This window comes from Humulus lupulus, chromosome 4, assembly GCF_963169125.1.
Source record: "Humulus lupulus chromosome 4, drHumLupu1.1, whole genome shotgun sequence".
Taxonomy (NCBI): Eukaryota; Viridiplantae; Streptophyta; class Magnoliopsida; order Rosales; family Cannabaceae; genus Humulus; species Humulus lupulus.
Window position 1 is genome coordinate 137793162 of NC_084796.1, and position 9693 is coordinate 137802854.

At 40.4% G+C, this 9693-nt stretch overlaps 1 non-coding gene across 1 annotated transcript; it reads left to right on the forward strand.

Moving 5' to 3' along the window:
- The first annotated feature begins 888 nt into the window (after nt 1-888).
- Nucleotides 889-995, forward strand: LOC133833502 (small nucleolar RNA R71). The gene has a single exon (XR_009892879.1). It is a non-coding gene; the product is annotated as a small nucleolar RNA R71 (small nucleolar RNA).
- The last annotated feature ends 8698 nt before the right edge of the window (nt 996-9693 follow it).

Consider the following 9693-nt stretch of genomic DNA (forward strand, 5'->3'; position numbering starts at 1 on the left):
ACCCTTTCTGAATCAGACTGTGCACCCATCTCTTTTTTCTGAACCACTGCCTGTGGAGGTCTAGGCTGCTCTGTTTGCTTCCCACTCCTCAGAGTAATTTCCTGAACTTGCTCCTTGGGGTTGACTTCAGTATTACTAGGCAAGTTTCCCTGGGGTCTGTTATTGAGCATATTGGCCAACTGCCCAACCTGTGTCTCAAGGTTTCGAATAGATGATCTGGTCTCAGTCATAAATTGAGTCTGAGTATTAGTAAGAGTCAACAGGGCAGCTTGCAGTTCATTAGGTCTCTCTGGTTGAGGCATTGATTGTTGAGGCCTAGGCTGCAGTGATGACGAAGCTTGATTCATAGGCGGCTGAGGCATGTTATTCTGAAACTGGCCCTGAAACTGAGGTTGTTGGCCTTGATTATTCTTCCACGAAAAATTTGGATGATTTCGCCACCCTGGATTGTAGTTGTTGGAGAATGGATTATTGAGTGGCCTCTGAAAATTTCCCACCGCCTGAACTTGGGCATGATCCATTGGGGTGTTATTATTAATAAAGATAGGGCACTGATCAACAGAATGAGCACCACCACACATTTCACACCTCACTGCCATCTGAACCGCATTAGCAGATACACTACTCTGTTGCAACTGCTTGGTCAAAGAGGCTACTTGCGCTGTTAAAGCAGTGATTGCATCCAGCTCATGCACCCCAGCTACCTTTCTGACTCCTGATGATCTTTCCTCAGACCACTGATGGTTGTTTGTAGCCATGTCCTCCAGCAGCTCATAAGCACCAGCTGCGCTCTTGCTCATAAAAGTGCCACCTGCTGCAGCATCTATAATAGTTCTGGTTGTTGGACATAAACCATTGTAGAAATTCTGTACTAGCATCCACTGTTCAATGCCATGATGAGGACATCTTCTCAGGAGTTCCTTAAACCGTTCCCAAGCTTCATACAGTGACTCTCCATCATTCTGGCAAAAGTTATTTATCTCTCCCCTCAATTTAGCAGCCTTTGACGGAGGGAAGAATTTGGATAAAAATTTCTGAGCTAGATCTTGCCAAGTGACAATGGAGTTTGGCTGCAGAGAGTTCAGCCAACTTTTAGCTCTGTCCCTTAGAGAAAATGGGAAGAGCCTAAGCTTGATTGCGTCATCACTCACCCCATTATATTTGAAGGTTCCACACAACTCCAGAAAGTTGGACAAATGGGTGTGAGGATCTTCAGAGGGCAACCCATTGAATTGCACAGAGGACTGCACCATTTGTAAAATAGCAGGCTTGATTTCGAAGTTGTTGGCCTCTACAGCTGGTGGGCGTATACTATTTTGTACTCCCGTCAGAGTGGGTAGCACATAATCTCTCAGGCTCCTCTCAGCATTGGTCTGAGCCTGAACCCCTTGTACAACTCCTGGATTTAGACCATTCCTGCCATCCCCATCATTTTGTGCCATCTTCACAGAATTCTGGGCCTCTCTCTTATTCTTTCTGATTTGATTGCAGGACTTTTCAATCTCAGGATTCAAAGGAACAAGTGTGGCTTTTCCTTTTCTGCCACGCATATACAAAAATTCACCTGAGATAGAAAAATTTAGCAACTAAACAGATTAGAAGCAAATAAATTAAAATCAAATTAGAATAAAAATTAATTAGACTGATATTGATAATTATTTTCAGTCCCCGGCAACGGCGCCAAAAACTTGTTGCGTTAATTTTGCTATGCAAGTGCACACAGTTGCAAACTCGTAATAAAATGGTAAAACCAAGTATCGTCCTCAAGGACTGAGTTATCAATTACCAGTCAATTAATTTCTTGTTCTATTTGATTAATTGAAATTCTTGATTTTTTTTAAATACAGCAAAAAAGAACCAGTAAAGTGCAGAAATAATAATCGACAATTAAATAGAATAATAACTAATAGTAAAACTTTTAATTTAATCACTGAGAAACAATTAGGATATTCAATCTCATCAACTATCCTCCCTATTATTCCCTAATGCAAAGTGTGAATTCTTCTTATTTTTACCTAATTCAATTAACAAGTTGATACAGCAGCCTATAATCATACTATGAATTATAAACTCAACCTAGGTGACAATTTCCTATATTTCTATGGTAAATTGAACCACAAAGGTAGCATTAATCTCAATCAACTTAATAACAGTTACACAATTAATTCAGATACTTTCGTTCTAAATTAAAATTATGTCCAATATAACCACAGCAGAATTAAATCTCACTTCTCAGATTTTGACTTAAAAACATATATATATGACTAAAGATGGCCAATCATTAATCAATCTATAAGAACAGGTTATAAGGAATTGAAGAAGATTGAAGAAGAAAGAAATTAAAATTGCATTAGGTCATAACATAGATTCAAGTGATTCAATTGAACATCCTAAACAGAAAATTAGTTCATAGTCATAGTACTAATCACAACAAAAACTAAAGATAACATCAGGAAGAAAAACATGTAAAAATACTCTAAGCTTGAGCCTTCAAAACCAGAACTCCTCCCTTCGTCCGTACGTCCCCTTTTCTTCTCCTTTTTCGTCATTTAAAACCTAGGATTTCAGATTTTAAAGAGGCGTGCCGCGGCTCTACATACACTATGCCGCGGCCCGTATCACAATTTCTGGGCAGAAGATCCTCTGAATGCCGCGGCCCTCTGAAGCCATGTCGCGGCCCGCATCGTCGCTTTTTGGGCAGGGTGCCCATCTATGCCGCGGCTCTATCTAGCCATGCTGCGGCCCGAAGACTTCCTGAAAAACAATGCTTCTGTTTCCCCCCTAGCCGCGGCTCCACTTTGCTCATGCCGTGGCTCTTAAGGGAATTCTCAATTCTTCAAGTTTTCATCCCAAAATTTCACCAACACTTCCAAATTGTGTTGAGAACCATTCTTGATCGAAATATGATGGAAAACTTGGTTATTTCTTCCCTTTCTTTGGCATTTTCTTCCAATGCTCAATTCTTCCTGATATTCACAAAAACAACCAAACAAAGCATAAACCCGCGCTAAATGAAGGAAAAACAAAATAAAAGACTACTAAAAACATCACCAAAACATAATAAAAGCTAGACTCAACAAGGTTCAAAATTTAAAATGCCCACCCACCATAAATCATTCAAACACAAACCAGCAACCCACACAAATTAAGAAGAAAAAAAAGCTTACCATAAAAGGGAACCTCATTCACACGTTCATGGGGTTTTGGGTATCCTTTCCTCTTTGCTACAGATTTATGATTCCTCCCCATGGTTCTCCACCACACAATCATGGCTTGGTTGTATGAAACTCAGGTAGAAATCCACCACAAATGCTCGATGTTTGGCTCGGATGTGGCGATTTTAGGCGACACTTCCAGTCGGATCTCTTCCACACTTCTAGTCGGATTTTCGTATGAGAAAAAAGCACCAATTTCACCTCCCCAAAGTTAAACTTCAAGTGTGAAAGTAAACCCTAAAATCCCATTCTACCCGACATTTTTTTATTTACTTTATTTTCTATTTTCATAATTCATTTTCCCTAAAATTAAATTTCCATGTCAGCGAGACAAATATCCAAATCACATTTTTAGAGTCCCATGTGTCATCCAAAATCATGTAAAAAAAGGCCACATCATCCTCCCATTACAAAAAACGAATGGAATTGGATGAAAGTCCTAATTTACATGACTGTGAATAGTTCGGGGGGATTTTTTAACGGCCTGAAAAAATTGGGGGGCACGATAATGCATGTGTAATAGTTCGAGGGAAAAAAAAATCCTAAATAGCCTTATCTAAATAACAACCTAATCCACAAATTTATTAACTAACCATAAAATAACAAACTCTAATTCCCTAATAATCATGCTTATGACAAGTTTCATATTCTTATTGGCTATATCTAAACCTTAGGTTATAATAAATAATACTCCTAGGACCAGCAATATTAATCAAACCTTATGTTATAATTAATATTCTTAAACTATAGGTTAAACTTATAAAACTCATAACTATTGCTATGAGTTTCCAACTATGTCCCAGTTTGAACCAAAATCCACGGAATCTAAAGTACTACAAACTAATACAAACTACTACTACTACTACTATCTAGCTAGTTAAGTAAATATTCCAGGACTCTACAATTCTCCCCCACTAAAAAGAATTTCTTCCTCGAAATTTACTTATCAAACAATTCCAGATACCGGGTTAACATGTCTTCCTCCAACTCCCATGTTGCCTCCCGTTCAAAACTATTACTCCATAGGACCTTGACTATTGGAAAACTCTTAGACCGTAATTCATCCTTCTATCTAGGATGCTAGCCGGTCGTTCCTCGTATCTCAAGTCTTTATAGAGTGCTATCATATCATATTTGAGGACATGAGATGGGTCTGACACATATCTACGCAACATTGAGAAGTGGAACACATTGTGACTATCTGCTAGAGCTGGCTGTAGGGCTAATCTATATGCAACTGCTCCCACTTTGTCCAATATCTCAAAAGGACCTATAAACCTAGGACTAAGCTTGCCTTTCTTCCCAAACCGCTTCACACCTGTCATAGGAGATATCCTTAAGAAGAATTGATCTCCGACTTTGAATTCCACATCACGTCACTTGGCATCCGTATAACTTTTCTAACGGCTTTGAGCAGCGAGCATACGCTTTCTAAACAACGCTACTACATCCTAAGATCCTCTAACAACTTTATATCCAAGTAGTTACCTTTCTCCTACCTCGTCCTAATGCAACAACGATCGACCCTTCTTCCATAAAGTAGCTTGTAGGGTGCCATCCCGATTGTTGACTGGTAGCTATTGTTGTAGGAGAATTCTATCAGCGGTAAATACTTACTTCAAGATCTCGATGTAAACATTGATCCTCTATCGAATACTATTGACTTAGAGAAACTATGCAGTCGTACTATTTCTTGGACTTAAACATCTGCATATTGATCTGATGTGTACGAATTCTTAACAGACAGGAAATGAACTAACTTGGTAATCATGCTGCTTACTTTTTCGTGGCAAAGCCGTCACGAAATCTATGGCTATATATTTCCATTTTGGAATGATAAGTGGTTGCAATAAGCCCGCAGGCCGATGATGTTTTGCTTTCACTTGCTAGAATACCAAGCATTTAGACACATACTACGCTATATCTTTCTTCATTACTGGCCACCAATATAACTCTTTAAGGTCGTGAGTCATCTTGGTCGACCCTGGGTGAACTGAGTATGGGGTACTATGCGCTTCTTCTAAATTATTTATCTTAATCCCCTTGATCATTTGGCACGCATACTCGATCCTTATATCTTAATAACCCCAATCCTGATATTGAGAAATCTGTGGCCTTGCCTTCTTTCAACTGCATTCATATGTGCTACTAATGTGTCATCATGCCCTTGCCCAATCCATATATTTTCTAACAGACTTGACTGGATGGACAAGTTAGCCAGGTTACCAATGACTACTTCTACTCCAGCATTGATTAGCTCTTGCTGTAGTGGCTTTTCTATTCCAGCTAATGATGCTAGACTTCCGTAATTCTTCCTACTTAGCGCATCAGCAACTACGTTTGCCTTGAGGTGTAGGCTATCACCTTATCATTCTGCATCAGCACACAACCCCATCCTTGCTTCGACGCATCACAATAGACTACAAACTTGTCGTTGGGTGTCTGTACATAAAGTACTGGTGCTGAGCATATCCTTAAGCAACTGGAAGCTCTCTTCACATTTACCAGTCCAGTTGAACGTTTGTTGTTTTCGGGTCAAGTAGGTAAACGGAGTGGCTGTCTTAGAAAAGCCTTCTACGAACCTCCAATAATAACCTGCTAGTTCCAGGAAACTTCTTACCTTAGAAGCGTTCTTTGGTCTTGGCCAATCCTTTACAGCCTCTAACTTAGATGGGTCTACTGCAACTCCTTCCTTGGATACTATGTGCCCGAGGAACGTTACTTACGAAAGCCAAATTTCGCACTTTTTGAACTTGGCGTAAAGTTGATGCTCCTTTAGTCGTAACAAGATCAACCTTAAATGTTCCTCATGTTCGAATTCTTCCTTTGAGTACACCAAGATATCGTCGATGAACACTACGATGAATTCATCCAAATAATCCATAAATACCCTATTCATTAAATCCATAAATGCGGCTGGAGCATGGATAAGACCAAAAGACATAACTAGAAACTCGTAATGTCCATAACGAGTTCTAAAAGCCGTCTTGGGATTATCCTCTTCCCGTACTTTGAGCTGTGATACCCGGTCCGTAGATCAATCTTTGAAAACATGATTGCTCATTGGAGTTGATCAAACAAGTCGTCAAGTCGGGGCAGCAGGTACTTATTGTTAATTGTCACCTTATTCAGCTCGCGATAATCTATACACATATGCATTCTTCTGTCTTTCTTCTTCACAAATAGAACCGGTGCTCCCCATAGCGAATGGCTCGGTGCCCGGTACTAGTTCGATTGTGAAGTCTATCTCCTGTGTCGGCGGGAATCCTGCTAGTTGCCAGGAAATACCTCTGGGAATCTGATCAACGATAGAACAAGATCCATTTTGCATCATATCTAAGGGATTCCTTGGTTCGGGCCGAAGAAGCAATGTCACTCGATCATTATCAAACTGGCTGCAAACAATACATCAATGAGAAGATAGTTCGATAAGTTTGTTTATAAGTTTAGTGAATTTTTTTGTTTATTTTTCTATTTATAGAAAAGAAATATATAAATAAATAGAAACATAAACAAATTAAAACCCATCTTTCTCGCTTTTTCATCTCGCTAACGATCGGCATTCTTTTCTTCCCCCTTCCGGAAATGATAAAAGAAGGGATAAGGAATAAGGATTGAAGACCCTTAGCTCTGCCAGGGGTAAGATGAGTCTGCTGCTTTCTTTCATAACAGAGCCGAGAATAACAGTTGGCATAGAAGTCTCTCGCGTGCAAGGAGATGCTGCTGTTGGTATTGCACACAAGACTACCCCTCTTCCCGAAAGCATCGCGGGGACGACTTTACGACGACGGACGACCGCCTGTAGGGGGTTTACTGCACAAGGCCCCTACAGAGGGGGCTTGGTGGTCTTAAGAATGGTTCGGATGGGGGGTTCTCTTAAGAATGAAGAAGATGAATAGAACCTTATTCATGTTCATGCTAACAAAAGTTGCATTTTCCCACATCAAAAGACAGATATTAGTTCTAAAAAAATCCCTGATTGGATAAGGCAGAGCGAGGGGAAGAGCATGAAACCATTCTATCACAGAAGGAGTTCGAGTATAACGGAACTGGATGCATAATGAAATAGGATAAAAAGAGGATTCTCTTTTCTTTTCGTTGTTATGATGTTCCATTTTCAAATAGCATGAGCGTTGAAAGTATTCAATTAGATTAGAGCATTATATTCTTTTTTTTTTTACTTCTTTCAAAGGGGAATGAAGAACAGAAGATGGAAGAGGGGCTCTAAGCGATCACGAGCGAAGACGTGTCGAAGTGATAGCCCCTGGGATTATTGAACGTAAATCTGTGCACGAGCCTATGCAAACAGGGTTAAAAAGATATTATCTAGATGGGTGAATAGATTGACCTTAAAACAACAATGATTAATTACTATTGCTATGCCCTAGGCGACACACGTGCTACAATGGTCGGGACAAAGGGTCGCGATCCCGCAAAAGATTTCATACCTTTCTTGCTTAGTAAGGCGCATCCATTTTCTTTCTCTTGACTGACTCAATTAAGGTATTACTGTTTGTTCTATTAGACAACAAAGAACGCATTTTTTTCACTTCGTTTAAATAAGAGTTGTACCCGTACGAAATTCTTCTGTTTCTCAGTCAGATACATATCGATTTCTTTTTGATGGATCAAGAATAAATAGTTGTCTCATCAATAGATGGAAATAAGGGATTTCCCCTTTTATTTAGTGGTGTTTCCTTTACCACATCCGTAACGTTGGCTAAGAATGCGTGACATCCTTTTTCTATCATCCTCTGATCTTTGAGAGATGAAATAAGTGGCGTATGTAGTCCTAAAACTTTTCCCATATAGCATCATTTCCGACCGTCAGGAGTCTCGAACATCACTTGCTTACGTCTGCTATCGATGGTTACGCCATGCCTTGCTAGCCCGTCCATGCCTAATATCATGTCGATGTCTTTGATTTCCAGCTCTATCAGGTCTCCTTCTAGTTCTACGTCCTCGATTTTGATTGGTACACCTCATACTATCCGTAATGATAAGACTATTTTACCTGAAGGCATCTATGTCGCGAACCTAGTTCTATAAGGTTTGTCTAATTTCTCTATCATTCCTAACGAGATATACGAGTATATTGCTCCCGAATCAAATAATACAGAACATACAATATTGAGGATAGAAATCTAACCTGTAACCAATTTATTACTAGCATCATCTTCTCCTTGGGTTAAAGAAAATACCCCAGCAGGAACCATTGTATTTTCCATTTTCTCCTCTTGCTCTAGTTGGGGACACTGCCTCCTTCGGTGACCTTCCTGACCACAGTTGAAGCATCCCTTGATGTTTTCATGACATTCCCCAAGATGTTTCTTTTGGCACTTAGAGCATTGCAGGTATTCTACATAACCCGACTTATTACTTCCATTATTCGTCTATGCCATTTTGTTGTTGTCGAACTGCTTGTTGTTAGGATGCCTTCTCTTCTGACCATTACTATTACTATTGCTATGCAGAAGGCTATTGTTGTGGTTGTTCCAACCATTCTTAGGTGACCCTGCTGTTTAGGCTCAGAATTAATAGCCTTCTCCTTACTAACATTCGCCTAAAGCCTTTCTACTTTTATTGTTGTTTCTATAACATCGGCATAAGTAGTATTTCTCGAGTTTGCTAGCTTAACTCCTAGCTCAATCTTTGGTCTAAGTCCTCTAACGAACTTGGTCACCCTCAGAAAGTCAGTTGGAACCATCTCTGGTGCAAACTTGGCTAATCTGTCGAACTGCCGAGCATATTCTACTATCATTAAGTTGCCCTGCTTCAAACTAGCGAACTCCTCGACCCTTGTAGCGATGACTGCCGAGTTGTAATACTTCTTGTGGAACATCTCCACAAATCTTGTCCATGTCATGGTGGCGACATCGTTAGTCTATTGAACTAAGTCCCACCATATTCTAGCATCCTTCTTTAGCAGAGACGAAACGCAGAATATGTGGTCCGCGTTGCCGAGATTCATATGCGCTAGGATCGGCTCTACATTTCTGAGCCATTCTTCTTCCTCAAAGGGGTATGTTGTCCCTTCAAAGTTTGGAGCGTGTTGCTTACGAAACTGCTCATAGATTGGCTCCATGTGCTGAGCTGGGTATGGCGCATGGTTCGCCATTGGCCATCCCCCGTAAGGACCTACTTGATGGGGTACTTGAGCCATTTGCTGAGGCTGTGGTTATGGCAGAGGTGGAGGCTGAGTCTATTTTCACTGTTGCTGTAGTAATTCCTCCACTTGTTGTCTTAGTCTTGCAATTTCTGCGGTGTTGTCAACCGGTGGTGGCTGCGGTGCGCTTCGGTTGGCGGTAGAATGCACTACTCTTCTGTGAACTGGAGTGGCTTCATTGCTCTCAGGAGCGGCATTTGAGGCATCAACGTTTGTGCGTGCAGACCTTCTGAGCGACATCCTCAGCAAAATTCTAATAGTCGAGAAAGCATATTAGAACTTACCCTAATAGGCTCTATGACAAAAACTTAA